General features: G+C 35.1%; 1 protein-coding gene and 1 non-coding gene across 2 annotated transcripts in view; both read left to right on the top strand.

Annotated features, from left to right (window-relative positions):
• Positions 1 to 436: 436 nt before the first annotated feature.
• On the top strand, positions 437 to 518 carry TRNAS-AGA (transfer RNA serine (anticodon AGA)). Its single transcript has one exon. It is a non-coding gene; the product is annotated as a tRNA-Ser (tRNA).
• A 3611-nt stretch (positions 519 to 4129) lies between these two features.
• LOC136844618 (uncharacterized) overlaps positions 4130 to 9423 on the top strand; it is a 22303-nt gene continuing 17009 nt past the window's right edge. Inside the window, exon 1 of the mRNA XM_067113903.1 lies at positions 4130 to 4174. The gene's annotated coding sequence lies outside the window, so the exon portion shown is untranslated. The remainder of the gene's footprint in view (positions 4175 to 9423) is intronic.

The raw sequence follows: 9423 nt of genomic DNA on the forward strand, positions 1-9423 counted from the left end.
GTCACCCAACGTGATGTAAGGTAATCTGCTGTCAACAAATCATTCCCGGGAGATTGTACGATCGCAAGCTGTCAACAGCACAATTTCTATGAGCATGAACGATCACCAGCTGTCAACATGTTACTCTTAGGGTCGAAAAAGACGTGGCACCGGCAGTCCACGAGTCACTACAAATAAGAAAAGGTGGCACCAGGTGTCAACTGGAATGCTGGTGGGGAGGGGGCCGGCACCAAGATGTTGAAAGGGGAAAAAGGGAAAGATAAATTCCAAGTGACTTGCGACCATTACTCTCGCTATGGAGATATTTATGGGCAGCCTGTCTCTTTCAGAAATATTTTCTTTAAAGCCTTCTGTTAGTTTTACACCTACGCTTGAAAAAGTAGTGGCCACTACTGAATACAGTAACAGGTGATGTGACACCTGTTGCTCTTTATGTGCAGTGATGGCCGAGTGGTTAAGGCGTCTGACTAGAAATCAGATGGGATCTTCCCGCGTAGGTTCGAATCCTACTCACTGCGATGGGAAAACTATTTTATGATACTATACAGAGAGAAATACTATATATATCAATGAGAAATACTATATACATAAACGTATGTCCTAATCGCACGTCATCTTTGCACTACTGCTGCTGTCAACTTTCTCCTAGAATCAGAAGGATCAAGGTTAAAGTAAACAATTTACACCGATTGTTTTTGCAAACACTGCGAAAAATCAAGGAAGTAATATAAAGGGACAAACGGCGTACATTTATTGCCTACAAGGACAAGGTCATTAAAAGCAGTTGAGGTCGCTAGTTTCTTTCACGGAGTAGCTGGATTTAAAGACTTCGTGAGGGACCAGCTTCTCTAGACTAGTTGAACAGGTAATGAAATGAACCCAGCACCAGCACCCAGACTTCACTAAGTGACTAGCAACCAGGAAATATTCTTCCTTGTTCAATGTTCAGTTTTTCCTCACTATCTTACTTACAATTACTCATTCCAGTTCCTTCCTCTCCAAACTCTCTACTTTGCATCCCCTATATAATAAAACTGTTTGCACTATCTATAAATCAGTGTGGATGTACTTTCAATTTACTTTTGCTCAAAATACTGTCTTTTAAAATGAAACTTCAATTCTGCGCAAAATTTTTATTCTAAAATGTTTTTCTATTTATTCCCCCTACTTGTTAAGAGCAAACACTAGTCTGCATTTAAGAGGATTCTTAGCAATTGGTAGCTATACAATTCAAACTTATTTATCTCACTATACGAAGAGAGAGAGAGAGAGAGAGAGAGAGAGAGAGAGAGAGAGAGAGAGAGAGAGAGAATAAATAACATTAGCGTATCCTGGGCGAGGCACAACAGTACCACCACTTCCCAGAGTTTCCAAATAACGAGAAATTTTCACGGCGTTTCGTCCCTTTACAAAGACCAGGACAAACATCCGGACACCTGCCTGCGTACCTAGGAGCCCAAGGACGCGGGTGCGTCTCCATCAAAGCACGAGAATGCAGTCCGCGGTATGTGCTTGCGCGCTTGGGTGCATTTTCATTGAAACTAAATGGTAAAAGTCACGAAGCTAGGCACGATGTATACACGCTTTAGAAGCATATCGGGTGAATATCTCTATCAATTCTTTGTCTCAGAAGGAGGTTTTATACTTGTAGCGAAGATTGTCATTAAGAGAGAGAAAGAGAGACAAGGACAGAGAGAGAGAGGGGGAGGGGCGTAAGGTCAAGGTCAAGTTTTAACAATGCTATCTTTTATCAATCAACAAGTTACAATGGAAAATTAATGGCCGCAATGCTAGCATTTGTTTCCTTCTCTCTCTCTCTCTCTCTCTCTCTCTCTCTCTCTCTCTCTCTCTCTCTCTCTCTGCACACGAATTGGGCTTAACTCAAAAGCCAAAGCAAGAGACAAAACAACACAACGGCGCCGACCAAATGTCATCACACACGAAGGATTCCTAATGGAGTGTATGAGACCAAATTGGGGCCCTGGGAAATTTGTTACGTAAGCGATTTCGTCACATGGATTGCACTTGCACGCCGACGGACGGACAGAGATTGGTTGAGTGACTGGATGACGACCCTAAATTAATGTTTGAAGAATGAAGGTCTGGGTGTTGCAAAAGTCATGGGAAATAACTCATCCATACATATATAAATTTTATTTATATATATATATATATATATATATATATATATATATATATATATATATATATATATATATATATATACATATATACATACATATATATACATACATATACATACATACATATACGTATATACATTATACATATATATTATATTTATATATATATATTATATATATAATTATATATATATTATATACATATAATTATATATATATGTATATATATATATATATATATATATATATATATATATATAAACATACATACGTATATATATTATATATATGTATATAAAATATAGATATGCACACATATATAATACATTATATTATATATATATATATATATATATATATATATATATATATATATATATATATATATATATACATACATATCATCACCTCAAACACCTAGTGACGAAAGGAACACCGTGAAATTCCACCATTCATATTTGCCTGTGTTTTGTCTTCTAAAAATCTCCACTCATCTCTAGACTCCCATCTCAGTCACCTTCTAAGAAGGTTCTAGTGGCCACAGGAGCCAAATTGACACCGAAATATTCTATTCCCCTAGCTTTTGTGCGAAGGATATTTCCAACGCGTCTCCATCTCCCTTTCATGATCCTTGTCCATACAGCAGTACAGACAGTAGTAATGTACAATCTGACTTTCGTATGCATTTTCAATCTATTTCATTCCAGAATCTTACTGAACCTGCTAATTCTTTTTCTTATCTTATTCTATAGTCATTCAATAAATTCCAATTCAAGAGAACCTACGCTATATATGATTGTTCATAAATACTGCAAAAATGCAATCTCATTCATCTTTCTCCACCCCTTAATATTATCTCGTCCCTTGGTACATACTCTCTCCTTTTTACTAAACTTCCACAAAAATATATCATTCAATACACGCTACACATCCTAACAAACATCTACAAACAGAAGATGTTTAATATTCTATTCCTTTCAAAAATTTTATTCCTGAAAGCCTCTTCCGGACAAAACAGTTCATTCATTTAACTTTTAAAGCATTCCTTACACAAGGACCCTTGACTATCAACCACAAAAAAGTTGAGTTACAAGTTTTGGCCCTAACGGATGCAGAAGTCAAGTTAAATAAAAGAGAAAAATAATCTTTCTTATCCAGTTAAAAATCAACTGAAATCAGGGAGTCGAAAAGAAAGTGACGTAGTCACATACTTGAAAAGATAAGATTAACCTTGAGTCGGGGCGTCTATCTCTACCTCTCTCCCAAGATATTCAGTAAATACGTTCAACATACAAGAGCGAAAACCAGTGCACGAAATATATATATATAAAAATATATATATATATATATATATATATATATATATATATATATATATATATATATATATATATATATATATATATATATATATATAAAATGTATGTATGTATATTAAACACATATATATATATATATATATACAGTACATACTGTATATATATACACATATACATATATAATTATATATTTACATACACATATATATTACATATATATACATAAATACATAAATGTACTGTATACATACATATATACTAAAGGCTCGTTCTTCACGTGTGGTCGGTGACTTGTTATCAATCTGTTTGTGATATTTTAGTTGCCGACGTGCGTTTGTGGGAAGTTTTACCTTCCCGATTTTTAGGATTATTTATGCATGTTAAAGGAGTCTAAGTGCTGACGGCGTTGGGCTTTTTTAGACAGTTACCCATTCAAGTGCTGACCAGACCTGAAGTTGCTTAACTTTGCTGATCGAACGACCATCCATACAGCGAGTGTGCAATGAAATTACTCTCTCTCTCTCTCTCTCTCTCTCTCTCTCTCTCTCCAACGCTGACGCATCAAGTAAGACACGTTTCAAGGTCGTGCTTTTTACTTTCACTGGCCGAGGAAGAGCCTCGTTATATATATGTGATGTAATGGTAGTTGGAATTCAGTTCGACTTCTGCCGTTATATCATACATCCGAATCCTTCCCGTTCTCGCAAAACGGTAAGTGGTGAGAGGGAAAAAAGTTTATCCGTGTGAAACTCCCAAAGTAGCTTACGCAACTGTCACAAACAATGTAGATTATTAAAAGCAAAACAGGGTCTTAAATATTACAGAAAAAAAGGCATTCCCTAAAATATTAGAGTTAAACTTCACTATAAATATCAGAGTCAAACTTAATTTCTCACATATTATAGAATAAACTATCATGTCTAAAATATAAAAACGAAAAATTTAATTTTTGAATACCATAGCAAAAAGCTTTCAACCCTTCTGTACTATCGTAAAAAACTTATATGCCATCAACGTTATGACAAAAGCACCGACATACTGGTTAAATAATGCAGTAAAATTAAGGCCTTGAATATTATACCGAAAACTTACGGGCTTTAAGAATTATAATAAAAATATCGCAAAAACTTAGGACCACAAATATCACAGCCAAACATTCGGGATTCAGGAAAAAACTAATAGATCCTTAAAATTTTAGCAAAAACTATCAGACCTTTACAAAAGGAGATAATAGGACTAACATTCAATATTATAGCCAAAAAGTAGCACCGACTTTGAATAGTATGACGGAGGTCATGACTATAAAAGCCGAAAGCTAATACAAAATTTAATTTCTAAATTCAGACATTCATCTTGACCGTTCTGGCTTACATTAATCATCGAAAATTATGCGCTATAAATATTTGATTGAAAATTTCTTTAAGCCTCGACTGTTTTTTTCTCCAAATTACGTGATGCGAACTTTTGGGTCAAATATATCAACGAATATATTTAAGAAAACCACAAATTAAATAATTGAACAGATATAGATTTCATCGCCATCGTTCCTAAAAAAAAAAAAACTTCTTTTCAAGGAACTGTTTCCAAATTTTCAAACGCATTAAATTCCATCTATTTCTGCATTATTTATCTATTCATAACAACTGTATGTATGTATATGCGCGTTGTGCGCGAGCCAGGGTTCACGTGGCAAGTGTTAGTGCGGAATAAGCTTCTTAAGTTTCTTAATAAAATGACAAAAGCTTTGGACAACGAAAAAGAAATAGTTTTTGCTTAAAAGTAAGTGAATCAAGTCACTTGTACCAAATACAGGAACATTCTTTAATCCGATCTACCAGACCTTTTCCACAACCAAACGAGCATGCTTCACTGGGCAAGTGAAATGTTCCAATATTACGGTACTTGTTAGAGCAAGAAACTCTGTGTCACGTTGTCCTGAGTGAGGAGAGTGCTAGGAAACCTCCACATAATACAATATGGCATTATAAATGGTGCAAGATAAATGAGTGAATGAATGAATGAATGACTCCATTGAGCATGACAGCCCACGGAGTGCACGCAACTTGGCTGCCTAAAACCAGACTGACCGGTTGTTCCAAGCCCACGACCACCCACAATAAAGCCTTTGGCGCGTATGCCTACGCAAGATCCATGGAGACCATTACATGCAGTGGTAAAAAGGTGGTGCTTAAATATGTGACTGTATATATATATATATATATATATATATATATATATATATATATATATATATATATATATATATATATATATATATATATATATATATATATATATATATATATATATATATATATATATATATATATATATATATATATATATATATATATATATATATATATATATATATATATATATATATATATATATATATATATATATATATATATATATAATATATATATATATATATAATATATATATATATATAATATATATATATATACCTGTATATATATACTGTATAGTAACTGGAAATTTATTTTTGGACAGAACAGAAAATAAAATTGGTGTTACAAGAACACGTTCTCTGGCGTGTTTTAGCATCTTATAACATTTCACAAGTGATTTTATAGCTATTTCAGAGCATGTCACTCACTATACATGTCCCAAGCACCATTCGATGGTAAGGAGTAGACTTGGAATCAAGTTCAGAATGAGCAAATTTTCTTGCAAGAGACTATATTATTTGGTATAAAGTTCAAATTGAGCAAATATTTTTGTCATCGACTATGTTATTTGGAATCAAGTTCAGAATGAGCAAATTATCTTGCCAAAGACTATGTTAAAAGGTACTAAATGGTACCTCTACGCCTCTATTTCTGTAAAATACAATTTACTAATACTGATAAGTTAAAATATTTGTGGTTCTGGACAACAAAACATCATGCAATTTGGTCTACAGGGATGATCGCTAAGGCATTGTCGCACGATAATGAACTGAAGTGGCTTCAATTACAGCACCATCGTCGACCTGGTGCAACTTCCGGGAGAAAGATGCTGAAAGATTCCGAAAAATAATGCTGTGTGTGGCACCGATCTGGGTTGCATCACTAAGATTGGGAAGAACTTATTCTCAGGCATACGTGAACAGAATTGTTGCTCTCAGATGCCACTGTTACACTCAGTCCCTGCCTGCTAATCAAACCTCATGTAACAATTGACATTACTCATCCCTAACTTCGTTTACAAGTTCAAGAGTTGATCTTTAAGGTAAGGATGCATGCCCGTGTCCCACACATGGACACAGGGGGCTTCAATGCCAACGGCACTTGCCTTTTTTATTAACTCCGTGTACATGACAGTTACACGATAATGCTATTACTTTCGCGACATTCAAACCGATGCGTTATTTTCATGTTATTTTCAAATAACCAGCCTTAATTGCATCCACCAATATTTAAATTACTTTAATTATGCATGAATATAACAAGTCAAAAATGAGCCACAGTTTCTTCGGCGCAATCGAGCTTTCTGTACAGCGTATGATTAAGGCCACCGAAAACAGGTCTATCTTTCGGTGGTCTAGTATAATGTATGAGCCGCGGCCCATGAAACTTCAACCACTGCCCGGTGGTGGCCTGTCCTATATCGTTGACAGACACACAATTATGGTTAACTTTACCTTAAATAAAATAAAAACACTAAGGCTAGAGGGCCGCAACTTGGTATGTTTGATGATTAGAGGGTGATGATCAACATACCAGTTTCCAGCGCTCTAGCCTCAGTAGTTTTTAAGATCTGAGGGCGGACAAGAAAAGGCGCGGATGGACAGGCAAAGCCATCTCAATAGTTTTCTTTTACGGAAAATAAAAAATGCAAAACCACTGTTATCGTTACCTATGGTCTGTCGAGGATGTAACTAGTACTAAATCTACCCGCAGATAATATACGTACATATTATGCATGCAATGTTAATATACATGCGCCGATACTCCCTCTCGCTTACACAACACACATATACAACTCGTTAATTTTTTGGAATAATTCTCGTTTCAAAATCACAATTATCAATCACCGTACTCTGAGTTGATGAGCGGAAGAGCATTGCCGTGTAAATAATAAAAATCAGACCTGGGAAAACAACGCCTACAAAGTCAAAGCTTAAGGTAACTCGTGAAAGGAATACTGTTGCATAATTCAAAATTATAATATCTGGCATTACCATAAACGGTTGACCTGCAAATGTATTCAAGTTTTTGGAGGACGAAGACTAATATATATAAATATATATAAATATATATAAATATATATAAATATATATATATATGTATATATATAAATAATATATATATGTGTATATAAATAATATATACATATATAAATATAGTGTGTGTGCGTGAGAGAGAGAGAGAGAGAGAGAGAGAGAGAGAGAGAGAGAGAGAGAGAGAGAGAGAGAGAGAGAATGCGTGTGTGCATTAACAAACGTTAAACAGACTTAACTACCGAGCAATGGCTGGTTAACCAACACGACGACGGCGATGAAGAAATTCCCAAGTGAAGACTGAACGCACAAACGATAGGCTCGAGTCAGCCTGTTACACAACCAAACCAACACAGTTTAATGCTGAAGAATTTCATGACGGAGTTTCCTCTAAATCTGAGGCTAGACTTGGATCTTACATTACAACGGCTGAATCTTACGCAAACCTACAATCATTTCAAAAAGTCAAGTTACAAGCGCCTGCAATACCTACTGCAAATGGGAATGACTTTCATTTATTTATCTGCTGGAAAACAATCTCTCAAGAGGAGCGATCACTGAGTTCAACTTGGTTTATCTCGTGGCCCTTCAAAGAATGTTAGGGGTACCAAGTTCCGAGCACAACCCGTCTATCAGTCACAGAATTAGAGAAAAATCGGGTCTGATCTGTACTTGGAAGGGTGATCCCAAAACGAAAGGCAGACTTCTAAGACATACAAACATCCTACTATCTACAGGGCATTTGCATTGGGCATGCGATCTCGTCACAACATCGATGCTTAGAAACTTGTGACAAACATTCTTCTTGCATTTTAATACATTTTCACTTATTTGTCCATTTATTAAATCATTTTTTTCTTTTTTAATAAGTGGGATCTCTTCTTTCTGTATTTTCCTCTTACTTCTTCCTCATAATGACCACCATATTCTTTGGAAGCTTGAATTTCAAGTCAATGGCCCCAGTGGGCTTGTTCCTTAAGAATAGGTTTCATCTCCTGAATAATAATAATAATTAGGAATCTCTTGCAAGCAGCAGTAGGTCACGATTGGTCACAGCACGCCATCAAAACGGGTCCGTAACCTGATAAAGGAATACTTTTGTCACCTCTCCTGAACCACGACTGGAACATGACTGCTTCAACTGATGCTTAATTAATTCAAATCTTAACTAAACGTAGCGTAATACCGATGTCTGAATAACCACAGCAACATTATAGACTGAAAACATTTACACACTTCATTTTCTGAACGATATAGCTACATGCAATGTCTTCCTGTCTACATATACAAATCCCAGATTTGAGCACTTTTAAACTGCACATGAAAAATTCATGAGGATACTCAACACTAAAGACTTCTTGAGAACCAGGTGTTACCCTTCTAAAGCTTCCCCTTCCAAATGGGAAAACGGCATGCGGTGAATTGGATATTATTATTATTATTATTATTATTATTATTATTATTATTATTATTATTATTACTGAGGAGATGAAACCTATTCATATGGAACAAGCCCACAGGGGCCACTGACTTGAAATTCAAGCTTCCAAAGAATGTGGTGTTCATTGGGAAGAGGTAAGAAGAAGGACGTGGAAATACAGAAAGACGAGATCCCACTTATTAAAAAATAAAAAACTAATAAATTAATAAATAGATAAAAATGTATTAAAATGCAAGGAGAATCGTATTAGTGTAGCAATGCATTGCATCTTTGCTTGAACTTCTGAACCTC

The sequence above is a fragment of the Macrobrachium rosenbergii genome, chromosome 13, assembly GCF_040412425.1.
Source record: "Macrobrachium rosenbergii isolate ZJJX-2024 chromosome 13, ASM4041242v1, whole genome shotgun sequence".
In the NCBI taxonomy this organism is placed as follows: domain Eukaryota; kingdom Metazoa; phylum Arthropoda; class Malacostraca; order Decapoda; family Palaemonidae; genus Macrobrachium; species Macrobrachium rosenbergii.